The sequence below is a fragment of the Melanaphis sacchari genome, unplaced genomic scaffold (genome assembly GCF_002803265.2).
Source record: "Melanaphis sacchari strain LSU unplaced genomic scaffold, SCAv2.0 Contig8_pilon_pilon, whole genome shotgun sequence".
Taxonomy (NCBI): Eukaryota; Metazoa; Arthropoda; class Insecta; order Hemiptera; family Aphididae; genus Melanaphis; species Melanaphis sacchari.
Window position 1 is genome coordinate 2,334,230 of NW_020271635.1, and position 21,680 is coordinate 2,355,909.

The 21,680-nt window shown below is 23.0% G+C and overlaps 1 protein-coding gene across 2 annotated transcripts in view; it reads left to right on the forward strand.

Moving 5' to 3' along the window:
• The window catches only part of LOC112602626 (cationic amino acid transporter 3), an 85,750-nt gene that overhangs the window by 11,198 nt on the left and 52,872 nt on the right, over window positions 1-21,680 (forward strand). The window lies entirely within an intron of this gene.

A 21,680-nucleotide genomic window follows, 5' to 3' on the forward strand; every position in this document is an offset into this window, starting at 1 on the left:
AGACTGTATAATAATGCACTGTGTTTTCCATTTGAAAATTATGCACGAAAACACAAAATCAAGGTGGGTCATCTTATATACAAAGCGCAAAAGGATCAATTGAGATACAATTAGCATATTAATGTGAGTAACAATAATTAGAATAAAAATATTTCTACTAAAATCCTCACATGGTTTTTTTTTTTAATAGATAATAATATATTATAATATACTTAACATAGTTTTGAATAAGTCTGTTTTATATATAAAGTTAATAGAAGTGGTAAACATAAGTATTTGGACGTGTCGTTTAATGCTTAATGATTACAGAATAACATAACGTTATTCATACATTTATTTTTATAGTTGTGTTTGGTATCTAAAAATGTACGATGTATCTTTAAGAAGAGTTATTACATAGTAGTAATTGCTTGTAATTATCTACCCTTTCTCTACAAATTGTTGTCTTTATAACTAGTTAGTACCTTTAGTTGGTGGTTTAAATGAGTTTACACGTACTAATAGCTCAGGTATACCTATATATAAGCTACAAAGTCATTATAACCTACTCACTTAAAACAGTTCTTGCTGTTGCCAAAATGTTGTAATGTGTTCGTATATATCAATACAAATAATTCTACTTTGTAACTTTTAAAAGGCTTTGATTCGGTTTTGATACGCTAACTTTATATCATAAACTACAAATAATTTGCCAACAAGTATTTAAAGGATAACATCATATTAGCTATTAATTATCATTATATTTTTATAGATTATATCTGCCTTGTTATTGGTGGTATGGCATAATATTTTATTCAATATTAAATATATTTTTAGAACAAATCAATGTATAGAGAACATGACAATACTCTGATTTTCCGCGATTTGTAAACTTGGCGTAAATTGTAATTATTGAATGGAGTAATAAATGAATTCCTGTAATAAATTTTATAATACGGCTACTGTAGTAAAACTAAGGAAGAGTAAATTAATTGAAACAGCTAGGCTATAGCCCAACATAAAAAAATACATTTAATATTTATATATTTGGTATAGGGTAGTTGCTCTAAGTATACCATAAGTAAATACAATTGTTTATCTAGTATCTACTACTTCAAGTTTATTATGTAGCTACTCAACTGTTTTACTTTTATAAGATAATTTAAAGTTGTGTTAATCTTTTTATGGATTTAAATTATTATTAATATAAGTTTATCATGTACATTTGTTTCAGGTAATAATATTTTGAAAAATTCTGTAGTGGTTAATACAGTTTGATACAAAAATAAATAGTATCAATTCAAACCAGTGTCTAGTTTGGTAAGTTTTAAAATATTTTAAAAACCTATTATCTATCATAAGAAATTTGTTTTATGAAATTTATGTCAGTTATATTAAATATATACGAAGCGTTGAAGAAAATCATACGTTTATGATAACATAATATTGTGATTTTAATAAAATAAAATAACAATAACATTTTTAGTAGCTTATGAAGCAATTATAATACTGTAAGATAATTTTAACGTATATTGACGTATTACTGATTTTAAAGAGAAAAATTAACAACGATTATGGTTTTAACAAGAAAATTGAACGTGTATATATCGCATCCACATAGTGAAACCATTCATTTAACAAACTGAATATCCAGATACTAGATAGTGAAATTTGTCTAGATTGTAAATTTTGACGAAAATACATTATAATATGGATATCCATTTCATGAAATGGACAATACCAATATAGTGTAATTTGTGCAATTATTTTGAAACAATTATTATTTAATATTTTTTAATAAATTATATTACATTATATTTTAATTTATTTTCCACAAACTATACGTATAATAACATACTATATTTTATAAATGACAGTGTTACCTATGAAGTATTATTATGAAATAATATCATTATTTATTTTTGTACGACGATTGATTATGACATCGACTATTACATAACATGTTATTTTTAATACATATATATCGACTTAATTGACAAGGAGTATTTTCCTTACACAAACAAGACGAAAATCTTTTCCTTCTTGAATTTTTTACAATCATTTTTCACACTGAAAATTTAACATTTTTATCGACTTGATCAGTAGTGAAAATTGAGTTTTTGATTTTTTTCAAATGTTCATTTCTGAATCATCCTTTAAATAAACCATATTTTGTTCAAAAATTTATGCAATCCTTTTTATTTTGGTCCCATTATCACACAAATTATATTAAGCAGATATGTAGGTCTTCTATCAACCCTCGATACTCCGAATACAATGCATTGATTAATTTTAAAATCGTCTGTTTTTTTTTTTTTTTGTTACCCTGTTAAAAATAAATTTAAATTTAATCTAAAAGAACATTTTTCTCGTGTTCTATTATCTACCTTGATTATTTTTTCTACAGCTTAATTTGGCTTTCATGTCCACGTTCACGTTGAATTTGTATATATATTATATATGTATATATATATACTAAAATCGTATAATTGGAAGATATTTCATTATTTTCAGCAATCTCCGATAATAGCAAATTAACTTCAAATTTACAAATGCTGCAGGCAATTGAGCATTTTTTAATTTCCTTTATCTGAGATCTATGTTCAAGATATTTTTCAGTTGTTAATTTCTTTAACAGATCGGATGGCAAATTACTTAGTCCAATTTTCGGGTCATTTCTAAATAAAGCTAAAGGAAGGCTACGTCCAATTATTCGATGAAATTAACTATTTTTTTTGGAATTGAACAAAATTGAATTCAATGCTTTACTTTTTAGATTTATTATCAACCATCCATCCTCGTAACATGTATTCTATATCCTCATTAGACTTTTAAATACTTTTCTGATTTCGAGAGTGTTTAAGGGGACCATACATGATTAATAATTTATTTTTTTTTAAACTACGATTATAAATATTACATTTTTTTTTTTTTATTACACTATATTTATGAACGTATCATAATCTAGACTTTTAAAATATTTAGAATCATTAATCATTTGACAAAAAGTCACAAATTATGTTATTGAATTAGAAAAATAAATTTTAATCTTAATAAAGTTGGAAAAGGAACAATAAACGGGTGTTAGGCATTCGTTGTTTCACTGACATGAACACAATAATCCCGTGTTACATTATTAATCTATTTATTTAAAATTAATATTATAAATTTATTATAAAATATTGAATTAAAAAACTTTTTGAGCCAGCGAAGCGTTATTTTACTAAATATGACAGTGATTATTTATATTTTTAAATTGTTTGGTTTAGTTAGCTGAGTTAGTAGGCACTTATTATTTGATCCAATTAAAAAAAAAAAAAAATATTTTTTTAATATATTTGTATTATAAGTGTACATATAAAAATTTAAGAGTGATGTAAAAGTTTGATCACAATTGACTATTGTATTATAATTTATTTGTGTGTATGAATAATGCAAATTATTAGAAGGTTCTACTTGTTAAAAAAGCACAACACATTTTTATTAAATGCTTAATTATTTAGTTTTTCTAAAATGGTTACTACACAAATACATTTTAAAATAGTTCTGTGGAAAAAAATATCGAATTACATAGTATGAGAGTATATTGCTGGATCAAATACAAAAATATTTAAATTCTTTTGACCAAAAAAATAAATAAATAAGATAAATATTGATATATTTTTAAAATCGATAGTTGTGTTTAAACACATCTATTATAAACTGTTAAAAAAATAAATAAATAAATAATGTAGACAGTATAATATAAACGTTTTTACAACAATTTAAACTTTCAAGTTTTAAACATTTTTTTTTGTAAAACAAATTAATAATTTGAAAAATGTACAGTTAATTTATTATTTATTATTAATTTAACATAGTCAATAGTCAGTAATTACTTAAAAAAATTAACTGTAAAATTTACAATTCACTTTAATTTGTAAATCAAAATGTATACATTGATTTATTTTATTTGTGTAAAACTATAGAATATTTTATCTGCATAATATCCTCTATTGTCTAAATAATAAAATATTATTCCAAAGTTGTATTTTAATTTTAATACACTAATACATTTTAATATGAATAAAAATCACCTTTTCACATTTTGGTAAAAAAAATCGATAATCAAAACGAATGCGTGTTTCAAGGTCATATTAGAGTTCAAAATTTTTTTATTGAATTATAAGTTTCTAATTTGTGTATGCGTAAACATAATTTAAATAGTTTCTGTGATACGTTTTTGAAATGCGTATTGGGTATATTACATGTAGTCAACAAATTAATATGAGCGGACATTTTTAAAGAGTTTAAATTAGCTCATTATTTATGAATTAATGAATAGTAATATATTTAACATGCTTTAATTTAATAAGGATTAATTATACATCGTCCTGTAACAGATACAATTTTGTGTTATTATAATAACCTAACTCCTTACTTCTAAGTCAGAAGGTATACAATAGTTAAACAGTAATTATTAGTTAATATATTTCTTTATATTATATAGACATGACCATGCAAAGTTTTGATTAGATTAAAAGTATTTAGTTGAAAAGCTTTTTTTTTATTACATACTTGTATTTTTATACTTTATTACAACAGTATAAATATAAATACTTTTAACTATTTTAAATGTTTTTGAAATGGAAAATAATTTTATTACCGAACAATTGATGTTTCTGAATAACGGATAATTTATATAATATTTATAGTGATAAAGTTTGAGTAATTTTTAATGAAAATAACTTCTATAAGTATGGAATATTTCAAATTACATAAATAACAGCCGTATTTTTACAGTATATACTGACAGTACGATTTTTATTATGAGTTTCGATTCTAATAGCTTTGATAGCAAATAGTCTACACACTAAATGTACAGGTCATTATAACTAGTATATAACACCACAAGCACGTGTATAATAAAAAAAAAAAAACAATCCAGACGCAAGCCCATCCCATTACAAGATGCTTTCAAAAAAACTCCCATTAAAAATTCTATCCATTTACTAAAATTCACAAAGTACCACAAATACTTAAATGGTTAAAAAAAACATCAAATAAAAAATTAAATTGTCAAAATAATTATTAATAACAATTCATCAAGCTGTTACACCACAGAACATTTCCTCTTTAACACATTAACTCACTTTAGTTTTATCCATAGATGTTAACAAACAATTGTTTACCTCAGCTATAGAAAACTATCTCATTCCAAAAAAAAGAATAAGCAATACTAATTTTCATAAATGAAACTTTTCCGTTAAAAGATTGTTAAATCGGTTAATATAATTTTCACTTCCCGTATAATATCTAACGAGCGATTATGCATATTATTTTCTAATAAAACATTATTGGACAATCTTGTAGATAGCTTCTAATTATTATAAAATATGATCAGCAATTTAAACTTTGTAAATTGCATAATTAAAATAAAGGAAAGTTTTTATCTAACGTCTATCCCGACTCCACACGCCGCCACAGAAAATTAATTTAATAAACGAAACATAAGGTTATGCAGTAATATCACATTTTTAAAAGCAGGTAACAAGATATACTGAATTTTCTTACATTTTAAGTTTTTGTAGCCAAACTTTCATTAATACCAAGAAGACCTACACAAGCTTCTAAACTCATTTCTAATTAATTATAATGACCCAAATTACAGAGTATTTATATCTAACGACATATTTACATGTTTTTTTATGTAAGACTCAAGGCCACATTGCATCTAATTGCCCAGAAAGTCTGAAGAAAATATTATGACAAAAACAGCCAATAATAAAAGAAAATTAACTATGCAATACGTATAAAATTAAATCAAATATAACAAACTTAAAAATGATTACTTATGATGAAGTCTCACAAAGTGATATGAAATTAAACTTGGTATCTTGCACAAAAAGGTTATTTCTCGAATTTTTCAATTTCCTCTCTTCCTTAATACAATAATCTTCTATAGATACTAACAGCCCATCATAATGCATATTTAAATATAACTTAATTTGCTTTGATTTCAAATTTACAACATAGCTTCCAAAAAAAAAAATTAACTTTGGATTCCCTAGCATATATTGAAAATGAAATAAAAACCTTAAATAAGAATTAATAACTAATATTCGAGAGGCTAGACTTAAAAAAAGCATTCAACATCATTTGTTATTATAGATTAATTAAATATACGAAACAACTTAATTTGAATTGAAATATAATTAACTTTATTATGTAATATTTCACCAATAAAACAACACAAGTATCAAATAAAGGTACATTCTCTACATTGTTTAAAATAGAAGGCACTACTCGAGATAAAATTCTTCATTAAGTACAACTTTTTTTCTGATTGCAATTAACGATCTCTCGAATATTATAAAACTCCCAAACAAAGTTATTATATACGTAAATTACAGCAATATACTATTCTGAGGCAATAAGATATAAACCATAATTAAACAACATATTACTATTGAGTATAATTTGTCTCCAAAAAATTACAGTTAATTGTTTTCTCAAAAAAAATAAAAATAAATAAATAAAACAAAAAATATTTTCTCAACAATATTTGTTTATGAAATTTAAAAATAAAAACATTCCTGGAGTACACAATATAAAAATACTTAGTTTAATCGATTCAAAACATTGGATTTGTTGTATAAACTAATGGTAATGTAATAATTATTTGTTCAATAATAGATACAACATCTTCTACTTATTTAATAAATAAAATACATTTTTATAAGAGATTAATAATATTGTTTAGTTTTGTTGAAATATTTCAATATAGTTATAATAATATTTTTTTTCGGCCAAGGAAGCATTATAGAATTTGCTGACTTATTTTATGTAATAAAAAATAAATTTGGCCCTATTCATAATTAAAAAATACCTCTTATTCGTGATACAGGCAAAATTAATCAGAACTTTTAGCAAGTAAAATTTTTCCTTAAACTATAATAATATAATATGTTTAATAGGCTAAAATAAATAAATAAAAATCGGTAATAATTGTGTATTACTCGTGCGTATACTAGAATATTTAAGATTAATTTTATGTATTAATTTATGTCTTTAATTTTAAATAATGATAACATTACGTATTAGTCTATTTATATATATATTTTTTTTTATCAGTCCATTTTAATAATAAAAAAAATAATATTTTTTGACAGAATGAGTGCTTAAAAATATTCATGTGGCATTCTTATAATAATGAAACTATATCTTGACGGTACTTCATAAATATAATTTATAACTTTTCATACTATTTTAAATATCTAAGTGTACAAAAAAGCTACTGAAGATCATTTAAGAATTTTTAAGAAAGAATGCTAACGACCAGATTTTAAATAAAATCTGTTTATATAAATAATTTCAAATGTGGTGATTTATATTGATCGAATTTGATAAAATATTGGAATCTGATGAAATTATTACAATTATATACTAGTAGTTATTTGTATTAATATTTTGAGAATTGTGAATATAAAGAAAAATTTTTAAATTTAAATTGTTTATTCAAAACAATAAGGAACTGCATAAAATTATTCAAGTATTTGGCAGACTAAAAAGTTTTCTCTTTAACCAAATTGAGTTATTTAGTTTTAAAAATAATTTATATTTTTATTTTTTTATACTATTTTGTTTATGCTAAATGCATATCAAAGTTAGCATTTTATAATATTTGTAATTTGTTTATTTTGAATGTTTACTAGTTAATGATATAAGGATTTTGAATATTATTGGAGTACACAGATATACAGAAGCTGAGGACTTATAACAATTAATCGGATATACAATAATTGATCCAATCGATTTTCGTTCAATTTCATTTCCTTAAAATTGATTTAATTATCTTTCGGTAATGGTGAAATGTTGTACCTATTGAATATTTTTTCAATGAGTTCATATATTTATTCGATGTTGTTGTAACCAGATTATCATCAAAAAATATAGTAAAAATTCATAGATTATTATTTACTCTATTAACAAAAACACAAAAATTCGCTTTTATTTTTAATAGATTAAAATTTAAAAGAAAGGTTTTGAATTTAATGTTCCAAGATTAAAATGACTGCTTTAAACCATATAAACTTTGATGTAGTATGCGCATCTTTTCTTTAGCACCGCCGAACCATTCTGGTTGTTTCATATAAATTTCTTCGACTAAATCTCCATATAACTGTATTGACTGTCTCTGCCCTTAATGATTTCTGAAAGTTATTAGCATAGATCATTGTTATGATTGATTCACAAATAGTTCTCATTGATCGTTTAGCTTCTCCGTTTTGTTGAAGAGTATGGTACACTTATTTCATGTTTTGTACCAAGGTATTTAAGCGAATTACTTGAACTTCAGAATGTTTGTACTCTAAACCACAATTACGTTTCATAGTTTTAATAACAATTTTAGATTGAATTTTAACAGTACTCAGAATTGTATTTTATAACATTTATACGTGGAAAAATAATATGTAAAATAATCATCTTTAGATATGACAAAATATCTTTTACTACCCAATGAACTTTCCTTCGTGGGTTCACATACATCACTATGAATTATTTTAGAAAACTGTCCTTGTATACCTATGAATTTTATTTTACTGATTTTAAATACTCCCAAATATTTTTGACATTTTGATGAAATAAAACATAGTGCCAGTGTTCTAATGTGAAACCCTTAATTGCAATGTTAGTATATTTAATTTCCTGTAAAATATCTGCTTTGATTAAAATTAAAAACAATTTATTATCATGAACACCGACTACAATTACATGGTTATTTATTTTAAATATACAATTTTTACTGTTCATCACAATTGTTATTCCCTTACAAAGGCATGTCATATAATAAAATTAATTTACCATTAGATCAGATACTTATAGGAAATTTTTTATATAACCTTTTATTCACTTATTATCTACATAAATATGAATGTGAATATTATTATTTTCAACTACCATAATATGCTTACCATCTCCAATACGTACTAGTGATTGCACTTTTAATTTTTTATAATTTATGAGCTACTCTCTTCAATTAATTATATAGTCACTTAGACCTTAGTTTAAGCAACAATTATCTGAATTGTTAATTTTTCAATTTTATTTTATACACCAATAAGCTCCAAACAGGAAGTTGAATTATTTTTTTCTTGTTCCTTCTTGAGTATGCTGCAACTCTTTTGCCAATGTCTTGGTTTTGTTTTACAGTTATTACAGTTTTTTGAATTTTTTTATTTTTACTAATTTTTACTATCAAAGCACTACTTTATGCAACAACGTCATGGACTTCCTGCCCACGTACTTGTTGCGTTTCTTCTACCATTAATCAAGTGATCAACTGTTCTAGTTTTCTATTTTCACTATTCATTGAATTCCGCGCACTGTAGAAATGTCTGTAGCTGTTAGGTAATAACATCAGTATTTTAGTAATTAACGTCGATTCTAAGATTGGCTCTTTAAATTGTTTTAGTTGTCTGTTTAAGTTTTCCAATTTTGATATATTGCCTTTTGGATTCACTATATAATAATAGAATTGTTATTGTACTAAAGTTACGCTTGTTTCTGACATCTGTTCATACACATTAAGTAACTTGTTACACATATTGTTTGTTGTGTCACATTTCATAATGTTTGTACAGGTTGTTCATATTTTGTTGTAACGATATATTTTTGAGTGTTATTCTGCCCTTTTCCATATTAAAAAGTCAACATTATACCTTTTTCTCGCACCCTTTTAAATTTTGTTACTGAATTTTTTTAAGATTAGGTTTTTTTTGATTTTCTTGTTACTACATCAAATACTTTAACTGCATTTACGGTTATCTTCGTTTGTAATTTCTGCATGTCTCAAATATGATGCATTTTTAAGTTTGTGGATTTTAAACTGTTTGTTTTCTATATTTTTTTTTAAGAAAAAAACATAAATGTATACTACCTATATACTGAAAAACGTATGTGCACTATCTACATTGACATCGTTAATTACTATATTGCTGTACACTGTCGGTACATAAAATCACAATTCATTAGTCAATTATTATTTTATTAATCACACACGACTTATTTATTACAAAAGGCGGCTTTACTTCTGAGCCCTTGGAATACATAGATATAGAAGCTAAAGGCTTATAACAATAAATCGGATTTATATATATATATATAAATATATTATAGTTATAAATATAATGACATACGACGTATAATAGTGTTAAAACGTGTAATATAAAACAACGACTACTGCCCTACTAGCTTTTACATAAAACGATTATGCTATAGTGTTATAAACTGACTATTTAGTGTTAGCTGTACTACTTTATGAATAGTTTACTTATGAATAACGTATGATATAGTTGGTTTTGTATATAAATTCAACAAATATAATATGTTTTATAAAATTATTATATTATTTACACCTATATTATATAAATATATATTAAGTGTATAAAAAGAAAAAAATATATCATAAGTCTATAGATTGTGTAGTTATTCCATTATTATTTTTTTTTTTGCTCTGGTTCACTTTTAAACTGTTGATTATATATTATATAAGTGATGTGAGTTTACAGTTTTATTTATGTATATTATTACATTTAGATGTTAAACATTTTTACTAATTATTATAAGTATAATTCATATTTTATATGTTTCTATCAAAAAAAAAAAAATTATTGATGGCAATGGTTTGTGCAATACAATTTTATTTAGAACAGAAATTCAGAAATGTTATTTTATTTACATAAGTTACTAATTTATATATTATCCGGAAATATAAGGTAAACATAACGTCTCTAGTTATCTATATAGCAGTCAGGTGTTAAAATGTAACGAAAAAAAAATGAATTTCTTTTATTATTACAGTGACTATTGAGGCACGCAAAACACTCGTTTTTTATTTTTTATTTTTGTATTTATTCTTAGAAACATATTTTTAAGCTAGACAGGTTTGAATTAATGGCTGCTTTTAGTAGCACTGGTGCCTATGATCCTGTCATTTATATTGGTTGGGTTGGGTTCAAAGAGAAATCGAGCGACTTCAACCATTGACGTCATTAGTTGTGAACACCAAACTTCTTACGGTCTCATCAAACTTTGAAACTTATGAAAGTCGAATCATTTTATACTTTTGTTGATTTTATAAATGTTAACGATAACCATAGACTTAATGATGTTTTCTCTGTATGAAACTCACTAATGTTTTAGTATGATCATGTTACACAATACACTTATGTAAGTATTTAATTTTTTTTTTTTTATAAAACAGTATAGATAGAAGTAGTATAAAATAGCCAATTTAGAAGCCTACTCCTCTCCTATTCCTTCAGCTACTTCTGGAAACTAGTCATATTCCTTCAGCAGTCGCCGCCATCGCTGCTGGAAACTATAGCTTAGACTATAGCAAAACCCTCTAATTTTCTTCTGCCACAATGAACGTCGCCTTCTATCATATATCATTATTAGTTATCACAACTGTTAACAGTCATTAGTTATCATAAATGTTAATAATTATAATTTATACTAATCGCTACATGTAATGATTGTTTTTTCAAACATCTTAATATATACACGTATAAAAATAATATTCTGCGTTAGAATCGTACATCGTAACGCGCTGGCCAAACACTATATAAAATAAATTATTTATTATAATAATTCAATTATGAATAACATCAATTTTCATTATACCTTTTGTCCGACACAGTTAAATCCCACGACTATTGAAAAATAAATAATGCACCTGGGTACGTTTTGATATCAGGAGAATATTTAATTTTAATAACGTGTATATTACGTATTACAATGAATAAATGAATATATATATATATATATATATATATTTTTTTTTTATAGATTAACTTTTAATATGGAATAAAAGTCTAATAAGTAAAAAAAAATTGTTTCATTTAATCATATTATACTAAACAAATAATAGATCTCTCTACGTAATATACCTATTTGTAAATAATATTATAATTTTAATGATTGTACTTTTGTAACTCTTAATGATCAATATCACATATTTTACAATATTTTAGATGCACTATTTAATTTATTGGTTAAACGAGTGTGATGGATTAAAGTTGAATGTGGAATAATGGTCAGTAATAAGTATACTGTTAGTTAAAAAATAATAAACCCTATATAAATTCATATGCTCAAAAAAAAAAAAAAAAAAAAATTAAACGACTGCAATAATGAAAAATATGTATTAAGAGTTAGTAAGGTTAGTTAGGAAAAAAAATTTAGTTTATAAAGTTTGATGTATCTTTCAATTGAATATCAATTATTTTATTAAAACCTATGCTATTATTTATTATGTTTTATTATATATTTGGTTCATTGTTAGTAATTTGTACTGTAATGGGAGAGAATTTTCTGAAGGAAATTCGAATTTGTTAATCCTGAAAAAAATGTCTTTATATTTATTACTATTTTCACTTATATTTTATTAAATAATTTTAATATTTAAAAACAAAAATAAATATTTGTGATGCTATGTATTTTTTTTAAATACATTTTTATGTGCTTATTAATTAATTTTTAATTACTACATATTGTATACACCTTTTTTTCTGATATCACGAATGTACAATGCACATTACATTATTGTTTGTGCCTGCTGATGACGTCGTTGGTATTTCGGCTGTAAATGATAACTAATGACTTTCCTTCTATCTAAAGGAGAAAATAATACGTTCAATTTAACCAAAAAAATATATTAAATATATAGTAAGAATTCTGATGTGTTTGTAAGAAAAATAAACAAATAATCACTTAAATATTATTGACAACATTTCAAATATTATATAAAATTCTTTCAAATAATATTGTGGTCTATGCTATATAAACATTTATGTCTTTGAAAGCTACAAAGAATTCGTATTTTTCTTGGATATTTTTCTTTCAAGCATTCATAAAGATGAATATAATTATTTTTATTTAATTCATGCCTATAGTATAGGTGTACCCATTACTTATTCTAAAAATATTCAACTATAATAATAAATGCATTACGTATATAAGTTATGTATTTTATAATATTTTGATTAAAAATAAAAACTTCCTTATATTTTTACGATTTATCGTATATTATGTATTTATGAGTAATTTACAATTTAACTTTTTGAACACGTACATTAGTCATCACTTATCTTGAACGTAAGCTAAAAATACATTATACCTATAAATCAGTTTTGTTTAACATTATAGGTATGTAATAAAATATTAAAAAGAGTAGCATTATATTATTTAAGTAAAAAGTTAATAATATAGTTTAGTTAATTTAGTTGTGTATTGCTGATTTGATTATTGGTCTAATATTTAAGGTAAGGTTAGGTAAAATAAAAATATTTTATATAATATTTAACTCGGTTATGTTTGGCCATTTCTGTAGAATACCTATGCTTGTAAATGAAAAAGCTCAAAATTCATTTTTAAACAAATGCAACTAAACGCGTAGTACTTTTTTTTTTATCCCACCATTGAGAACCCGTGATTTATTACTATCAATTTTGTGTCCGACCATAGAAAAATTTAACGGACCTTTTGAATGCTGAAAATAGAAAGGTTAGACCAAAATCCTCAAGGTTTTGTAAAAAAGGGAAAAAAATGCTTTCTAACCGGAAAACCTAACTGATGTTTTTTGTTCCATTTCCTTCTAGCTCAAAATAAAGTCCTTGTAAGCCTTTAATATGTATTTTAACCCTCGAAATGATCACAGAAGCTCAAAAATAACAATGTTGTGAGGATAAACCAACATATTTTTAAACGAATAATTTTTAAACTATATATTATAACAGTTTATGAGTTTATTTTTATTACATTATACATACTTATTTGATATTATTTTTGAATTATTTTACATTTTTTGTGTGTGTATATTCTCGGTGTTGTGTGCGTTTATTTCTTATAACGTGAGCATTTTTTATTATACGCATTATTAGTAACAATATTATAGATAATCTACCATCTATATTGTTAATAATAAATGTATTATTAATGCACATATATTATGAAAGTACTAGTAGAATTTATTGAGTTTTTTTTTTTTGGAAGGAACCCGTAGTGTCCATGAATTATAACCACAGTTTTTTATAATTTATGCATTATAATCCCACGCAATTAAACATCGACTAATTATGTATATATAATTGTTCACACCACAGGATATTGTAACCAAGGGAATTTTCTTTTTGTTATAAAAAATTCATCATACTTTTGACCTGAAACCTTTCTCCGTGGTCAAGTTAATTTCCTGAAGAGGCTTAGGGGGAAAACAACACAATGCTTTTGGCACGCAAAAGGAAACCGTTCTCGAATATTCTCATTCTATAAACCAATAATAGGTTTTGGCCTTTTGATTAATACTTACGAGACGCAGCTGGCTTATATTAAATTCAATAAATATTTACGCAACGAAAATAAAATTAAAATAATTAAATTTTCAACTACATATAACATTATTAAATAGTTAATTGTATTATTATGTTATTATACTCACAAGTCTTTTGAAATATTCTATTTCAATTATTTTTATTTATTGAAGTATTTAAAAATAATATATTAGAAAAAAATAACTATATAAACATTCTAATAATATTCAAAGGTTACAATAATCAGATATTTGAACTATATGTTTTTAAATTTTAAATTTAATTTATCTAAGTTAATATTAATATAATAATTATAAAGTATGAAAGTATAAAATACTTTTGTTAGTTTTTTACTAGCTTCGCTTAAGTTTTGATAAATATATTCATTTTTAATTTTATTATTAAAGTGTGTGTTATGTTATTGGATTATTTACATCACAAAGTAATTGCAATAAATATGTTTTGAACAAAAAAAGTTATAATGCTTGGCAAAATATGTAAAACTGTAGAATACACTATAATGTTAACATTAGTAGGAATATGATATAGAATGCCAGTATGGAATGTCACTAAAATATTTTGTCAAGTTAATCGTACATTGTTTAAATGTTTGGAGTAAAAGAATATTTTATCAAACAATTTAAACTCTTTTCATTAAATAAGTACTTACTTCTAAAGTTTTACTCAAGTTAGAAATTTAGAAAAAGTGGGACGTTTTCCGAAGTCGTTTCAAGAATGACGTACACCCACACGCTTTTTAAATAAAAAATAACCATAATATAGGTAATATACTTATAGATATTTTTCAGTGTAAATAAAGTTATTATAGTTTATATTTAGTATGTTTTTTTTTTAAATCATACAATTGTTTTATGAAATAATAATAGATTATTCTAAATTATTGATTTTATTCAATTTTGAACAAATGGATTTTGTTTATTAAAATCCATGCCTTGTATCGATTTAACTTTTTATAGGAATTCTTAACAAGAATTTAGTTAACAAATAATCCAAAATGAACAATAATATTATTAGGTATGACGTGTGCAAACTATAGCCATTGCTGACTATGCATTATAAAAGTTTTGTTATTATAATCTTAAAAATATTTATGATTACTTTTATTTTATAACTTTATATTATTAAACAAATATTAAGGATTTTCAATATGTTATTACAATGTTGAAATATTTTTTATATTTTTATAATATTTTTTATTTTATGCATATTTTTATGAGAATATATGTTTACTGGAAATAATATAATTTAATGATTTTTGCCACTTAAATTACGACATAAATATTCATATACATATTTGTAAATTTTGTAAAAAAATGTTACTGTGAGTTATGCTAAAAAGGTTTTTGCACCCAGCCGACAAGATTTGCACATGCATACCCTGTATACCCATGTCATATGTGTAGGCTTATGATTAGGTAGTTGAGAAATTTATATAAGAAAATAATAGTAGATACAATAATTACAATATATTAGTGAAAGTCAAATATTGTTGTATACCACTGTAAGTATATAATATTATGAATGTAAAAAAAAACCTCAAAATTAAAACTAATTAAAGATGTAATGTTATATCAACATACAAATATAAAATAAATGCTATTATTTATATAATCAATACATGTATTGGTATATTATAGATAATTGAAATAAGTTTTAATAAGAACAAAAAAAAAAAAAAAATTGAAAAAAAGTATCATCAAATGTATTATTTGGTATCAAAGAATAAGAAATTATTTCTTTATCTTATAATGTCATAGTATTAGAAAATAATAAAATAATACAATTTATTAAACTATAAGTTCATACTATTTTCCAGTGGGCAAGTTCCCTATCTAACCCCCTTAATAAGCGACAACGACGATAAATTTATACAGGTATTTTTATAACATCTTATGTGTAAATGATAAAACGTAATATAGTTTGAAAAATGTCTATGAAAACCATTTTAGTTACCTATTTTTATTGTCCATATAATATTATTATGTTTGTATCGCATATTGTTTTATAATGGTGTTGTAATAATTTATTTTATTAAATTCTCGTAGGTGTATTTTTCTCATTTTCTGACTATTAAATGTTTGTAATATTTGCCTCGTATTCTCGTCTAAACAAAATTTCTTGAAAACTTGAAAATATATTCTTGCATATATTAAAATTTATGTGAATAACAACGTTCTATTTTTAATTTTTAATTCTTATAATATTTTTAGTTAAAAAATCGTATGTGTATATTACTGTAATTTATGTAAAACAATTAGGTATGTGTTATATGAAAAAACAATTCATGCGTAAAAAATAAATTATATGGTTCTTGTATTCATTTTATTTAAGTCCGTTTAATTTAAAAATCATTTCTAAAAACAAGTTTGGAACAACAAAACTTAAAAAATCCTAAGTGGAATAACAATATACACATGTATTATTATTACTAATTATATAAAATACTTATACACGATAATGGAATGCTTTATACTTACAAATAGGTTCGGGGCTTGCAAAGATACAGATACCAACTATTTTCATTAAAAAAAAAAAAACCAATGGGTTATTTTATTTGATAATATTTGTCATTTTATCATGAAAGTTTTCTCAAAAGTAAAATTAAAACCATTATCAAAAAATTGTTTCAAATAAAACATTTTCTTTGGACAATTTTTAACCAAGAAAACAGATTTAAACTAGCATTTATTTTGTATAATGTTTATTAATAAAATTCTTAGAAGTATATTAACATAGTAATTCAAAAATAATGTTAGTTCTTTTAATATTTTACAACTTTTTTTTACATTAGAAACAAGTTTATAAGTTTTATTTTTAAATTAAATTTCTCTTGTGAATTGTTTATTTAGTTTTTCTATTTAGATTTTTAGTAATGCAAAGGTGTATTGAGTTAACAAGGTTTTGTTTATTTTTTTTTCTTTATTAAGGGGAAAATATTCTAGACTTTTCTAAATATTTAACTTATAAAAACTAACAAAACACAACGAAAAAAAGGAATATTCACCAATTTTTGATAAAATAGATTTTTTTCTCAGTAATTGCAAATAAGATAAAACTTGAAATTATTACATATTTTATACAAATTATTTTCAAGAATTATCTAAACATGATATAATTTTTTAAATATTTTTTCTCTTGTTGATGACATTTTTGTTTCTGGATTATGTTGTTTGAATGAGGAGAGAAAATATTTTTATCAAAAATTATTGAAATAAAAAAAAAAAAAAAATGAAAATATTAAATTACTTTAAATAACACAACAAAGTATTAAGATGCATATTCCTGTCACAAAATATATTTAGGTTATACGAAAATATAAATATTTATACCGATCAATGAGATGATGACGAAAAAAAAAATTAAAAATTAAATAATATTATACACCGTTGTAAAATCATTATATCCATTGATCTGATTAATACACCATCACCGCTTAGTATATTTTCTCGTATATAAAGATTTATTATTGAATTCAATTTTAATATAAATATTATTATAATTCACTTATTTATGAAAGAATTTATATATACCAAAGTTGAGTAAATTTTCTAGATTTTCTCAATTGTTTAGTAATATTTTATTTTTTAAACTGTTTTTCAAATTTTAAATAAAAAAAATATTTTTTATATTATTAAATGTGAATAATACAAAGACAATATATTACAAAGGAAGTATTATTATTATTACAAGTTATCCGTATTTAGTTAAAGGATATTAAAATACATTGTTTGGATTCTGAACTAACATAGAAATCATTGATTTTATTCCATGATAATATAATCCTACAATATTATTTTTTGTTTGTCAGATGGGTATAATTTATAAATTTTGTATTATCATTATTTAATATTGATCATCAAAATGTTTGATATTATCACCATTTACCAGTAATTTTAATTATATATTATTACATAAATTAAAAATTGTTATCTGTGAATAGCACGCTTTGCAGAATTATTGCGATGCGTGACATTCTTTGTGGTATACATAATTATTTTCCTAACTATCGAGAATTCAAAAAATTAATTCAAATACTAAATTATTTAAAAGTATTAACCACTTGTTATGTAGTATAGTTAAATTTAGCACAATTGAATTTACTAAACTAAACGAATAATATGGAAATACAAAGATAAAATTTACTAATTTTATAAAATATCTTCGAAAGCTGTAAATTATAGTGTTCCTAAAAAGTATGTCTCATTTAATTTATTTATTCTGATGATGTAAACTTTTGCAATGTTATTATTTCAGAAATATATAAATTATAATTTTGTAATAAATTATATTTAGTGAACTCTTCTATAATTTAGTAAATTCACATTTCCACTTAACTTAAATAAAAACTAATATTAATTTGTGTGTGAATATGGGATATATATACACCTAATATTTATGTAAAAATATATTAAAATGGTCAACTTAAATTGTCCAATAGTCCAATATACAGACTACTTGTAAATAAGGGATCACTTTAATATTCCTATTTGTTCATTGAATCAAGGCTACTGCTGAATAAAATTAATTATTCTTAAGCATTTCTTGCTGAATATGATATAAAAAATTAATGACAAGTGCTTTTAAGTGATAGCATAACTGAAGGTATTATGACTTTTTTTTATATATAACTGTTGAATTTTATTTTATATGTATCGAATATGTATTTGAATATAATATCTATATCGTTTATCTTAAAATACTATACTATAATATAGTACATTATATAATATATATAATATTAGGTGCTATTTGTTATTTTATTTTATAAGCTTTCAATACAACCGCAGTAAAATTAAATTTTTTTGTTGTTGAATTTTGGGTTGTTACTTGTTGATGTATCATATGGGCATTTGAAGACATTATGATCTGTTCTTGATGTACCTTATATAATTGTGAAGTTTAAATTTGGTTTAAAATGATAATCATATATGATAATAATTTGATATATATATATATATATATAAATATATTTATGGTTTAATTAAATTTTTAAATTTCATTTTGAAAGTGTGATCCATTTTGATCAATATTTAATATTAAACCCTGGGTTATAACTAATTATTTCTGAAATTATGTTTTTATTATATTTTAAGTATTTTAAAATTTAAAATTTTTACTTTCAAAATTAAAATTAATGAGTATTTTAAAAATGTTCCTATCAAAAACATAATTTTATTAAGATCAGATTATTGGTTACACATTTAAAATAAAGTACTATTATACTTGATAGATATTTCGTATACTAATAAGAGAAAGGCTTAAACATTTTATTATATTCTTAAAGTATAACAGTATTAATAATCGAATTAAATTATTAAATAAGACAATAGCAGATTATTTTTTCTTTAAATTTAATGTTTGATGATATTTTTGTACATTATTTTTGTTGGTTATTTATTTATCAGTTATTATTTTAATGTTATATAATGTATATTACATTATCTGATATAATAAATATTAAAAACTTGACTGAAATTGTAGATAAATTTAGTCTAGTACTTTATATTACATTCTATTGAATAAATAATATTAATAGAGAAACGTAACTTTTTATTTTAAGTGCTAGAAACATACAAAAAGGCACTTATACGTATATCCAGTGAGTGTTCTTATTTAACCAACCATACTTAGGTTTATGCGTTCTAAGGATCCTAGTTGAGATATTACTTTGACGTAAAAATCATGCATCGTAGAAATAATTTATTTTATATTTTTGAAGTTAAAGCATAGATTTTTTATAACATAGATTGAATTTGAAATATCATCATATTATAAATCAAAATAATTTTTTAAAAATAAAAATTATTTTTGTTGTGGATGAAATATTAAAATTAATTTACTATTCATTATATATTTTTATTGTGGTTTATTAAGTCACGTAACAATAAGATTATACATTGCATATAGCTAAATATAATATATACGGACATATAGGATGCTAAAATAATAATGATGGTGAAGAGGATATTCGATATTTTAACTTTTAGTTTTATAGTATTGAAAAGTAGAAATATATTATAGTACAATAAATAGTTTATCTCTTGAAAAATTTCAATTAATAATTTAGAAAAATCATAAACATTTTTAATTATATGATAGGCAGATTCATTTGTTAATAATATTCGTGTATAGTTATGAAAGTATGAATATCAAATAATATTCATATATTATAATCATATATTCACTTTTTTCTAGGTCAACCCTTCTATTTAATTTTCTAAAATTAAATCTTAGGATGTAAATTTAATATTGTAAGTACTAACTCAACATAATATGTTCAATGCTCAGATTTTTACGAGGTGTATGCATTATTTGATTCATAACGTGTAACAGTTTATGAATCAAATATTAAAACTGTAAATATGATTTCTTGGTGGAAATAATATTTTTTTTTTTGTAAACAAAATATAAATTTGCAAAACAATGTCGAATTCACTATAAAATTTAAAGGTTATTTAAATGTATGAATGTGTTTTTCTTCTAAATCCCGGTGTTTGTGTCTCGTATAAATACTGTAGGTGTTCGGTACTGTGTGTTTTTTGATTTGTAAAAGAATGGTACTTATACTAGGTATTTAATGATTTATTTTATGTTAATAAACTAAATCTTACCTAGTATTCACGTACAGTATAACTTAACTATTTTTGAATGTATCATCGTATGAAAATCTGTTACAGGAGTTTAATGGATTATATTTCACTACCTTAAGCATACAATACATTTATACTTGCACATTTTAGGAGATAAAACTTTTTTGATTTTTACTTTAACTGTTCCAAAAAACAACTAGTTTTTGCAACTAACTTTTAGTTAAACTACTTTCTGTTCTCACCAAAAACCATCTCATGTTCATGTCGTAGACTGCAGTGCACACGTCTTAGTAATATGTTACAATACTTCACAAAAATTCAATTAACTTTTAAATTTATTCATACCGTAAGATAAAGTGTGATGGTAAAAATAACTTTTTATATTACACTAGACTTATACTTAGACATACGATAATCACACATGTATTACATATGAATACTGTTATTAATAATTTTTGTGTTTAAAATTAAGTACGATTATATTTTGTCATCTTGTTTCTTTAAAAGAGAATTCGAGTAAGCTTTGATAAGTCATGTGATAAAATACGTTAAAATTATGCTATACTTGTATGTGATATTAAACAAATTAGTACTACTACCTACAGTGAAATATGAATCATTAATTTTTATATCAATAATGAATGTGTCGTACCCTATATTTTGCATTTTAGTAGTTTTACCAAAAAAATATAACAATTATTCGGATGTTTTAATTTTTTGGTACCTATACAGTACA